Raw genomic sequence first — 13,187 nt, 5'->3', positions numbered from 1 at the left:
CATGTTTGCTAGGATCACCGCATCTCTCTCCATCCGCCGCAAGCTTCAAAGTACACTCACGTTTCAAATATAAGAAAGGCCAACTATCAAAACCATCCTCTAACTATTCTTCTTGGCTTCAAGTTCCGCGAGGATTCTAATCCAACAATGATAATGGTCGATGCAGCATACGATGAGTTGTACCGATGGTGGTCCAAGTAGATCGTATTGTTGTCCTAATAGGTACGCCGCCCATTGGAAAAACCTATAGCGGTAAGAAAGCATAGCGATTTATCTATCTGATATCATCGTGTTCGTCGTCGGTTCTGCAAGTCTGGAGACAAGAAAAACCTATCCTTGAATTTGTTGAATGTTCTACATGATTTTTAGCATGTCCGAATTACGAAAAACCGCAATAAATTATCGTGATACCAAACGTCCGAGAAAGAGGAATTTTTCTATATATATATGCCTATTTATGAGCACACTTTGCTGAATTATGTTGAAGAGTGGACCAGATTCAGCTGCATCCAAAGTCGCCACTTGCAAGATAGTGTAGTAATGCATATGTGTTCGATCACCTAAAGCATCGATTATTACGATTTTTTTACATATATACGACTTTACCTAATATGCATGCAAGTCGTGAATTACATTCATTCACATGATTCTTTGGAGGTGTAGATTGCTAATCCGTATATGCATATATATTACGTCTATGCAGGTCTTTTTTTTCGTCCTTATAACACAGAGATAAATTAACTATTAAAATATATTTATATACATAGAAATTACCGCATTAACAACAAAAGAATCTGGATGTATCATGCGCCACAAAGTTCTCATATAAACAATGTCTATGCGATATACTAGATATGTATATTATGGATAGAAAATTTAAAATTTCAAGGCTCATGCAAATATCATCTCATGCACTAGTTGCAGTGGAAAATTTCATGAAGTTTCAGTGACAGCCTTTGAATATCCATTTCGATAATGGAACAGATCAAAATTTTCTAGTCAACTAAGTAGTTGAGACGAGTGCACATCCGTTATGTACCATCCCTCGTTTTATTTAGAACGTACACTGTCCTTTCGGATTTATTAGGGCAACAAGCAAGCTAGTCACATTCGTTCCTATTATACCGTTGTAATTATCATGTACCAGTGGAATTTGCTGATCTCAAATGGGAATAGGAACGAATGTGACTAGCTTGCTCGTTGCCCTAATAAATCCGAAAGGACGGTGTACGTTCTAAATAAAATGAGGGATGGTACATAACGGATATGCACTCGTCTCAACTACTTAGTTGACTAGAAAATTTTGATCCGTTCCATTATCGAAATGGATATTCGAAGGCTGTCACTGAAACTTCATGAAATTTGCCACTGCAACTAGTGCATGAGATGATATTTGCTACATGTTACTACATGCCGTCTCCGCATGTTCCCATCGATATATTGTTTATTTTCACAGGTTTCTGTTGTGTCGTGGGCTTTATGCATTTTGAGAAGGGTCCTTGTTCCTCAAGCTTGATTGGTTACCTTTGTGTCCGTAATAGATGATCAATTAAGTTGATGAATTTGTGTTGATAATCCATTGTATGAATATTTGTATTATGATAGTAAATTCTGGATTACACACATGCATCATGTTTTCATTAATTCATTGTTTGGTTATGTGCATCTTAGTTATGCAGAGGCTGGGTGTAATTCTTAAACCTTTTAAGTAATAAAGCATCCCTTTGCTGAGAAAATATGGAATGGCAGCTGAGCATCATGAGTTGATTATATCGGTCTTATAGGAACGAATGTGACTAGCATGCTGGTTATCATAATAAATCATAAAAAATAATGTACGTACTAAATTAAATGAGGGATGGTACATAACAGAAGTGCACTCCTCTCAATTACTTAGTTAATTAATAAATTTGGTCCATGCCATTATCAAAGTGGGTTATTCGAAGGCTGCCACTAAAACATCACGAAATTGGAATCTGCAACTAGTGTCTATGATGATATAGCTACATGCTACTACACACCGTGTACACCTATTGTAGTCATGTTGTTGTCCATGTGCACTAGTTTCCTCGTGAATGGGACACACTACTTCATTACATAAACCGCACCAATGAGGAGACATGTTTGACAATTCGTACCTATGAAGGGCACACCGTTGATGGGAGACACATCCATAATTCTCTTGTGCGAAATATCTATGTGACCGTCCGATAGTTGTAGATACAAACCTTAGGTCTTTGCGTCTACGGAGTAGGATTCCGTACGATTCCACACCCATCTATCAAATTACACATGTGGGCAAATGGCAATAATGATGGAACTACGTACGTGTGCGTACATACGGACAATATATGGAATTTCAAAAATCTCTGCCTTTATGTGTACGTGTGGCTACACGAACCCTCGATCAATGATGATGTCGACCAAGGCAACCTCGCCAAATTAACATGTAAACATACTTCCTTCCCATTATCAAGTCAAAAGAACCAAATGTAAGAACTCCTTGTTTCAGAGTATCACCATCTACTTCGTATAGAGAGTCTCCATGATTCTCCACTATCATATACTAGTGGGATTTTTGCATTATAGAATTTGGCTTGTATATTCCGATGACGAGCTTCTTCAAATCCTCGAGGCCTTCATGAGGAAGCGAGTTGGATGCACACCCACTTAGTTTCATACAGAGAACTTTCACACTCTTATAGCTCAAGTGGATCCGTTGCATCGAAATCCCTACTCCTTGCATTGACATCGATTGTAAGGGCTCTCCCTTGCCAAACGATCCGCCTCATTGATGCGAGACTTTCTTGTACTTTTGTCTTCCCTTATGAACCCCAATCATCATTTTCTTTGCCATCCAAAGTGCTAAATCCATGGCTCACGCTCGATTGTTTTGTGAAAGTTGAAAAAGCTAAGGTATTGATTCAATTATTTGGTTTTGCACCGGCCGGTGTGATCATGATAGATATCTTTGTGTTAAGAAGACTGAGCTATGCATGTTTAAATGATTAAATGAGTAGGGATTACATTCTTTAAAATTCATATTTTAAAGGGCAGCGGTTATTTACTAGTATTCATGTGTATTATAATTTTGATGTGAAATTGATAGACAATTGACTTAAATAATTCACTTCCCAATGTTCATACCACAAATGAAATACATGATCAAAGAAAAATGCTAGGTAGCATTTCACATTGAAAATTCTGTTTTATCATACACCTACTCGAGGATGTATAGAAATTAAGCTTGGGGAGGCTGATATGTCTCCGACGTAGTTATAATTTTCGATTGTTTCACAATATTATATTATCATTCTTGTATGCTTTATATGTCATTTTATTTTATTTTTATGGACTAACCTATTAACCAAGTGCCTAGTCCTAGTTCCTATTTTTGCCTATTTATTTGTTTTGCAGAAAAACCATACGAAACGAAGTCTGCGAAACTTTACGATGATTTTTTCTGGACTACAAGAGACCATAGAAGCTTGATGGAGAGACTAGAAGACATGCGAGGGAGCCACAAGATCACGAATTGCTCCCTGTAGAGGGGGGGGCGCCATCGGCACTTGTGCGGCCCACAAGGCTCCGTTTGACCTAATCTCGGGCCTAATATTCCAAAAACCCCGAAGCAAGACCTGAAAGAATTTTATCACCGTCGCAAGCCTCTGTTCTTCCCCATATGTAGTCAAGAGATCTAAATGTAAAAACATATTTAGTACGTAACATCATTGTAGACCAGCAAACTTTTTATATCCAATGGTTCATGTAAGAAGGAGAGTACTGGATGTTACATCTGCGTCACGGGCTCTTCGTTCCTCAAGCTTAATGGGTTACCTTGTTGCCCACAACAGATGATCCATGACAACTGATGAGTATGTGGTGGGAATTCATTGGATAAATATTTCTATCATACATGCTTTCATAAATAATTTCCCTATATTTGTCGAATGAACGACTGCTAAGCAGCATGACTAGATTTCAGCGGTCTAATTACAATGAAAGTGACTCACTTGCTCTTTGGCCAAATTTATCCGAAAGGACAAAGTACGTTTGAAATAAGTCTAGGGATGGTACATAACAGTGGCCCACTCCTCTCAACTACTTAATTGGATGGAATTTTTTTGTCAGTGCCATTATCAAAGTGTGATATTTGTAGGCTGCTACTCAACCTTCACGAAATTGGGTGCGGCAAATTGCGGCTGTGAAAATATTAGCTACATGCTACTACACACTGTCTCCGTGAGTTTTCACTCGCTACATGCTACACGCTACTAGCGGCTGTTATGATATTTGCCGTATGTTTTCACTCGCTTCCATGTTTGTGGGGCCCAATACTTCCCCACATTAATCGTACCAACCAGGAGATGTGATTGACTATTCCCACTGATATGGCGCACACCATTGATGGGGGCAACACAACATAATTTTTATTTGCAAAATACAAGCTTTTTAATTAATTGCCCTATTGGTGAAGATATGAACCTTAGGTCTTTCTGTCTATAGAGTAGCAGGCCATATGAGTCCACACTATATATCAAATTACACATGAGGGCACACAACATCTTACTAAATTGAAGAACTTGTTCAATAAGTAACACCATTGGAGATCCTCAAACTTGTTCCAGCCAATGGTTGCTTTTAGCTAGGATGGTACTTGATGCTACATCTGAGTCGCAGGCATTTTGCATTTTCAGAAGGGTTTTTCTTCCTCAAGCCAAATAGGTTACGTTGCTGTCTAGAATAGGCGGTTGGTGCAAATTGATTATTTGTGGTGACAATCCAAAGGAAAGATATTTCTATCGTCATAGTAAATTCTGCATTACCCCACATGCGTCATTCTGTAATAGATTTCCCTCTATTAGTGGACGGAATGAAGTTGAGGCACGTGCGGGTGTAATAACAACAAACTAGATCATCGATGGCGCACGTTGTTGCGCCCGTGTAGTTGCACAATGAAATGATAGGATTATTCATAAACATAAGAACACATGAAACATATTGAATTTGGATAACCATAGCAATTAATTAGTCGGTAATCTAAGAAAATTTGATATATATAATCCGTTAAAGTAAGGTTCACATATAAAAATTGGCTTGGCGTGACAACATACACAACGGTTTAGATAGTAAGTACAACATATCAAAACTACCAAGACAGATAGTAGTAGTAGATTGTATACATGGTGCATAAATGAAATCTTCACATGGCTCTACCAAAGGGCCATCATGTTCCAAAACAAAGAAGAATGAGGTTAGCATGATTCACCGTCCATTTCCAGTGGAGGGCACTACAATAATGGGAGAATGCTAACAAGGATTACAAGGTCATGCATTTGTACCGAAATAAATTTCAGCAAAGAGTCAATCAAATCTTATTGCATGAGTAATCATGATGCAACTACGTATGTGTGCGTACATACGTACAATCTATCAAATGTCACCAATCTCTATCTTTATGGGTATGTGTGGCTGCAGGAATCCTCGGTCAATGATGATGCCGACCGAGGGAACCTTGCCAATTAACACATAAATAGACTTCCTTCCCCATGTCAAGTAAAATGAACTAGATGTAAGCAATTTTTTAGTACGCCACACAATTCGAGATCAGCAAATTTTTTTGAACTAATGGCTGCCTTTAGCTAGAACAGCACTAGATGTTACACATGCCTCACGGGCTTTTTGAGTTTTGAGAAGGGTCTTTGTTACTCAAGCTTAATGGTTTACGTCGGTCCGCTTGACGCAGATGGATGGTTGTGTAGTGGCGGCGGTCGAACCAGATGAATCTGCTGAGATCGTGGAACAGTGGTGACAACACATAAGTGACTTCAATGTTGGTGCTATTTGAGCACCCAGACTCGAGCTCTGGAGTGAAAGCCTAGGTCAGACCTGAGTGCTTATGCCTGACAATGGCAGTGTTTTCTAATATCATCACCTTGTCGAAGGCATTGCTCAGACATGTTCAGACTGGTTCTTTAGGGTGAAAACCTAAATTTTGGCCTTGCGTTTGGATCCGGTGATGGCAGTGCTTGAGTGTCGCTACACTACTGAAGGCGTTGCAGTTGAAGAATCTCGTCGTTCATGCGGTGTCATGAGATGGTTGGTGTGGATATGGTCATTGTTGTACTTTGTCGATTGTAGATCTGGTCACTTTGGGGCATTGGTCTTATACGACTTTGCTAGTTGCCGGCGTGTTTTCGCGCGTGTATGTGTGAGAGTTGATGTTGGCTGTGTGCATCCTAACTTTGCAAATGTCGAGTGTGCTCATTGTGTTATGTATCTTCTTGATGCTCCATTTTGGGAAAGTAAAATCCACCATTTATCAAAAAGATGGGTTACGTTAGTTTCCATAACAGAAGATCGATGATGAAGTTGTGTTGATAATCCATTGGCTAAATATTTCTATGATCATAGTAAATTCTAGATTACACGCATGCATCATTTTGTACTCTAATCCATATTGATCGGAGGAGCAAATGTGATTAGCTTGCATGTTGTCCTAATAAATCTAAAAGTACAGTGTACGTCCTAAATAACAGAAGGGATGGTACATAACGTAAGTGCACTCCTCTCAACTACTTAATATTTTTGAAAACAATTATCTGTACCACCATTGAGTAGGCATACTGAAAGGCTAGCTTGGTGTCCACAACAGATGATCGATGAAAATTGATGGAATTGTGGTGATAATGCATTGGATACCCCAAAACAAAATTCTAGGTTGTACTTTCTCATTAGATACCAAATATGGTATCGCACTAGAACAAAATAAACATTCTGAGATACGAAAACCGACTCCCTTGTTGCTCCTTGGATTCTTCCAATCAATGTGCCATAGTTCCTCGACAAGATAACTTCGCCAACAATGGGAGCTCTCCAATCTAATATAGAACCATATGGTATTGTTCAATTGTCTTCACGCCGGTCAACTTGAACTATCCAGGCTTAATTTTGGCGAGATTGTTTTATTACGGAAAATTAAGGAGGTTGCGCGGATCCAGCAATATAGAACCATATGTCTCCTTAATGTCAACTTCAAAATTTTCACCAAAGTGGCTACTAATAGCCTCAACATGGTTGCTGACCCTGTCATCTGGCCATCTCAAACAACTTTCATGCAAGGAACAAATATACTCGATGGAGTAGTAATCCTACATGAGACCATTCATGAGATGCACTGAAAAAACATGAGTGGGATCAAGATTGATTTTCAAAAGGCCAATGAAAAGGTCAATATGTCATTTCTTCAACATGCCCTGAGAATGAAAGGTTTCTCCGATAAATGGTGCCAAGGGATCAAAATATTTTTACTGAAGGTAGTGTGGCTGTCAAAGTCAGTTATGACACAGGCCATTACTTTCAGACAAAACAAAGACTCCGTCAGGGTGACCCATGTCTCTAGTGTTATTTAACATAGTTCCTGACATGTTGGCTATTGCGATTGAATGCGCCAAGCAGGACGACCAGATTGCTGGTGTAGTGCCACACCTTTTGGATGGTGGCCTCTCAACTTTGCAATATGATGATGATACGATTATTTTTATGGAACATGACCTGAATATGTCTAGAAACTTGAAGCTTGTTCTTTCAGCATTTGAGGAAATGACTTGTCTTAAAATTAGCATCCAGAAAAGTGAATTGTTCTGCTTTGGGGAGCAAGTGTGGCAGCGACCGATTATGCTGACCCGTTTGGTTGTGCACAAGGCCAGTTCCTGATTAAATATTTGGGAATTCTGATTCATTATCGGTGTGTCACTAACGCAGAGTGGAAACATGTAGAGGAACACTTCGAGAAACGTTTGAGAAGTTGGCAAGGCAAGGTACTCTCTGCTGGAGGATAATTGGTCTTGATAAATTCCGTCCTCACAAATATAGTTCTCTATATGCTTTCCTTTTTCCAACTCCCTAAAGGGGTCTTGCGAAGGCTTCATTATTTCAGATCCAGTTTCTTTTTGCAAGGAGAAGGAAAAATACAGGTTGGTCAAGAATGATGCCTTACTTGTTTAATGGTCGTGCAAACTTCTTACTGAGGATGGCATATAGCAAACCCTGTTGCGTAATAAGTATCTAAGCCAAAAAGTTTTGTCAGTGGCCTGCTCAAAACCTGCTGACTCGCACTTTTTGGCTGGTTTAATGGAGGCAAAGAAAATATTTTCCGTTTGGGATCCTTCAAATAAAAAGACGGTTCGGACATTCGGCTTTGCGAGGACAACTAGCTAGGCAATGCCAGCCTCCGAGAATGATATCCATCTTTGTACCTCATTGTTTGCGATAAGAATGATACTCTTGTGCATGTCTCAGTTATTTCCCGTCGGGTATTCATTCACGCGGGATTTAATTGGCCCCCGTCTTATTTTATAGCAAGATCCGCTTTCCCGTTTGATTTCGATTTACCTGACACAAGGGTGGGGTGCTTTTCACTTGAACCTCACTACATCTGGATCCTTCATAGTTGACTCTATGCAACATGCACTCATGCAGTTAGAGGTCCCAGTGGATAATAACACGAGATTTTGGAAGTTGAAGATTCCAGTAAGAGTTAAAATTTGCATGCTGTCTTCGGAGGGGAGTTGTGCTAACAAAACACAACCACACCCATCGCAACTAGCAAAGAAGGAAGAAGTATTGTTTTGTATTCACGATGAGACAATCAAACACCTCTTTTTTCAGTGCAAGTTTGTGCGTTCTTCATGGTCAGTCATATAAATAGCGTCCAATTTGTATCCGCCCATGAGTGTTGCAGGTAATTTTCTATCCTAATAAGGGTGGGAGCGTATACCTTATTATGGTCGGTATGGCTATGTAGAAAGGATTTGATTTTCAATGGCAAAAACTCGACTCCTTTGCAGGTAATTTTCCATTCTACGCACTGGTTTCGTACGTGGTCTATGCTACACCGAGCGGACTACCAACCGTTGTTCAAGGTGGTGTGTATGCGGCTGGAACGGGTGGGCAAGGAGGATTTCACCCAACATGGGTGGCAGCATAATTTTCGGACGGGTCCACCACCTCTGGTGCCAATATGTTGCTTTTTTCTTGTGTCGAACTGTCTGTGATTGGTTGTATGGAACTAGCTATACATAGGCCAGGTGTTACTCATTATGTTTCGTATCTGCTTGATGCTACATTCTGATTTAATAAAAGAGCCCTTTATTAAAAAATGGGTTGAATTGAAATGGTTAATAATCAATTCAAAATTCTCAATACAATATAAAACTATCTGATCAACAATTTGTGTCGATCACGGCCGAAACATGTGCACATGAGAATGCAAAGGATTCCCAATTATGTTCAAAAAGTTTTTTCCAGATCGATTGCAACGAGGTTGATGCAGAACCAGAGAAATTAAGAACAACCATGCGCACCCGGGCCGAATTATGGATTCCAAACATTTGAAAATATTTCTTACATTAAGTTTTCCCAAGATTTGGGTTCTTGCCCGAGAATAGGGGAAATGCAGTGGATGGGTGTTCTTGACCGAAAATCACAAATTGTTGACTCGTGTGAGCAAAAGGAGAAAGCGGGGGAATAGGAGATGCATGATCAGACAGGTCGTTGGCCGGGAGTGGCGAAGGGGTCTAGAGGGACATTGTCGTTAGCCCTGTGGAAGGTCGAAGACCCGATGGTCTGCAGACCCGTCGACCGCCCTACACGCCCATTGCCCGGGCTCGATTTGAGCGTGGAGCATCGCTGGAGGTGAAGAAGTATCTTCTATACACTACTGTAGGAATGCCTAGCAGTGGCGGGTGCAAAATAGCCATCAGTGATGGGCTACGGGCCGAGGCAAGCCCGACACTGACCTCCCGCCATTGCTAAAAGGCCAGCAGTGGCGGGCGGAGCTGCCACTGCTAACTGGTTAGCAGTCGCGGGCATCAACTAGCACCCGCCACTAATAAAGGATGCACCAGAGCCGGTTCACCAAAGCAAGATGCACCAGTCGCGAGCACTGTGCTCTGCCTGCCCCTGCTAAGATGCGGCAGTGGCGAGCAGTGTGCTCTGCCTGCCACTGCTAGTAATTTCAGGATTTTTAAAAAAATTGTACGTACTGTACCATGACGTACACAGTACAGTTCATGTAATATATATTGTTCACATGTACATACCAATAGCATATAGGCTGGCAGCCAGCGCACAAATTTAGATACATCATCATGATTTACAAATTTACACAGGCTTGCACACAAATCATCAATGTTCTAAATCGACATGAAAGAAAATAAGAAGAATGAAAGGGTTGAATAGGGTAGACGTTCTCATCCTGGTAGCCTCTGCTCAACCATTCTTTCCCAATTGGACCTCACCTACAAAAGAAAAAGAATAAGACATGAAGCCACGAATACATGAACGAGAGCAAGATTGAGCATCAACAGGTGAGAATGATGAATATTACTTAACATGGGTAACATGTTTTCTCTAACAAAAGAATGAGTCTAACTTGTTTATCTTGTTCATTCTGGAGTAACTCTAGAACAGATGTACTACAGGAGAAATCTTTGCTTAGCATGTAAACAAGGCCAATCAGTATCCCATGTGTCAAAAACATCATGTAGAATCATCATTTTCACAGCCAATATGCAAAGTGCAACAGCTTCTTAGTAAAGCCGAATGAACAAAGAAGAAAGCTGCCAGGATGCAACTACTAAATATGTGTTAGCCAGTAAAATGATAAGATGAAGTACTTCCACTTTGAATTATATGAAATGACACCTTTAGTCACAACCAAACTGAAGGACGAAACATAACTCCCTCTCCTACCCACTATTCTTTATCATGATAGAAAGGAAGAGACGACACAGGTAGAACTGCAGCAGCTCACCGCCTATGCAGCAGCTTCTGCTTCCTTGGCACTTGACTTCCGCCACACAATCAGAGAGATGAAGAAATCAAATCGGAACAACCTGCAAAAGGAAGGCACAAATCGGACGGGTAGATGAAGAAAAGAAATAATTCTACTGGACCTTTATATCATAGGTTCATTGTATTGGATGGTTAATTAATCTGCATGTATTAGCGAGCAACAAGAAACTTCTTTGCACATTTAAAAAGGAAGAGACAGTATGTTGGATTCTAAGGACACATGCTAAAGAAAAGGCAAGAGGCACTTTGCTAAACTCTGAAACACACATATTAAATCAGTAGTCATTGGTTTGTGCATATATTTGTCCAAAAGCAGCAGGCTACGGCAAATCACCCGCACAAGCACAAGGAAAAATGGCTTAATGCAAACTGCAACCATGAATTAATTAACCTTCTTGTGTGAACAAGCAACAAGAACAAATCCAGGCACACGTAAATAGCAGGATTGGCCATATATAAAGAATGACTAGGCAAAGAAGGTACAGCCCAGGGACTTTTATGAAAATAATGACCAAGCAATCATACGCATGTAAGGATGTGTTTTTTCCGACAAGATTAGGATAACCCCACAGGCAGCAAGGCAGAAAGAAAATAGTCAGGATGGTGCGGTGCAGATTATCATATGTCCAGTCTGAACTTATATCCTTCTATGTCCTGCATCTGAACTTATATCCTTAATCTGCTAATTCTTTGACCGATTCTATTGTATGGAGTAGAACTGATGGAATCACAGCCTCAAGTATAACTCTTTTCAACTAGCAAGGTGGCCCTCGCAAATGCGAGGGTTAGATCTTTAGTGCATTGAAAGTGTTGATTCTTTGTTTTTATCTCATGCACATATTTAATACTCTTATTTACCCACTTTCATTATATAATACATGATGTTGTAGACACTAGTAGATTTATAAAGATGGAACTTTGATATTGTTTTTACATGAATGGAACATTACATTGCAAATAAATAAAAAAATTGAATTATGTGGCTTTGATATAATAGTCGGCCACCGACCTACATAGACACCGAACCATTTGCAACTTAAATTGTCTTATGTTATGTGGAGTACATCCGCAATTCTATGCTATGTTGTCATTTTGTGTATGGCTATATAAAGGAACTGGTTGTCCCTATCCAGCCTCTTGCATGCTACATCCTCGCGTCCACAAATGGATCCATATTTTGTAAAAGAGAAAATGTAACAAAGCTAAATGACCAGAATGTTGGGGAACGTTGCATGGAAAATAAAAAATTTCTATGCACACGCAAGATCTATCCATGGAGATGCATAGCTACGAAGAGGGGGAGAGCATCTACATACCCTTGTAGATCGCTAAGCGAAAGTGTTTATCAACGCGGTTGATGTAGTCGTACACCTTCACGATCCGTCCTGATCAAGTACCGAATATACGACATCTCGGCGTTCAACTCGATGACGTCCTGCGCCCCCCCCCCCCCACCTTCCTTCCTTCTTTGGCGCTAGGGGGAAAGGAAAGGGGGTTGGCTGCCTTAGGGCACCCCCCTTTCCCTTTCTCTGTTCCTTGGAGAAAGGCAGGAGGGGGCCAGCCCCTCCCTTTCCTTTATAAGGCCGGCAGACAGGTTGGGGGCGCGCCAGCCCCTTGTGGGCTGGTGTGCTCCCCTCCCCTTGGCCCGTTAGGCCAAATAACTTACCGTGGCCTCCCGGAACCCCTTCCGTTGATCCGATAAATACCCGGTGCATTTTGAAACCTTTCCCGAGACCAAATACTATCATACTATATATCAATCTTTACCGTCGTACCATTCGGGAGCTCCTCATCATGTTTGTGATCTCATCCGGGGCTCTGAACAACATTTGGTCACTATTTCACTTTTATGACAACATACGTAGTTCCCTTTATCTGTCGGTATGTTACTTGCCCGAGATTCGATCGTTGGTACCTCCACACCTAGTTCAATCTCGTTACCAGCAAGTCTTTTTAATAGTTTCGTAATACATCATCTCGTAACTAACTCCTTAGTTACTTTGCTTGCAAGCTTCTTGTGATGCTGTATTACCGAGAGGGCCAAGAGATACCTCTCCGATACACGGAGTGACAAATCCCAATCTCGATCCATGCCAACTCAATAGACACCTTCGGAGATACCTGTAGAGCATCTTTATGATCATCCAGTTACATTGTGACGTTTGATAGCACACAAGGTATTCCTCCGGTATCCGGGAGTTGCATAATCTCATGGACGAAGGAATATGTGTTTGACATTAAAAAAGCAGTAGCAATAAACTGAATGATCATATGCTAAGCTAATGGATGGGCCTTGTCCATCACATCATTCTCCAAATGATGTGATCCCG

The sequence above is a fragment of the Aegilops tauschii genome, chromosome 7 (assembly GCF_002575655.3).
Source record: "Aegilops tauschii subsp. strangulata cultivar AL8/78 chromosome 7, Aet v6.0, whole genome shotgun sequence".
Lineage (NCBI taxonomy): Eukaryota > Viridiplantae > Streptophyta > Magnoliopsida > Poales > Poaceae > Aegilops > Aegilops tauschii.
The sequence above is the reverse complement of the archived record's forward strand: the minus strand, read 5'-3'. Positions refer to the sequence as shown.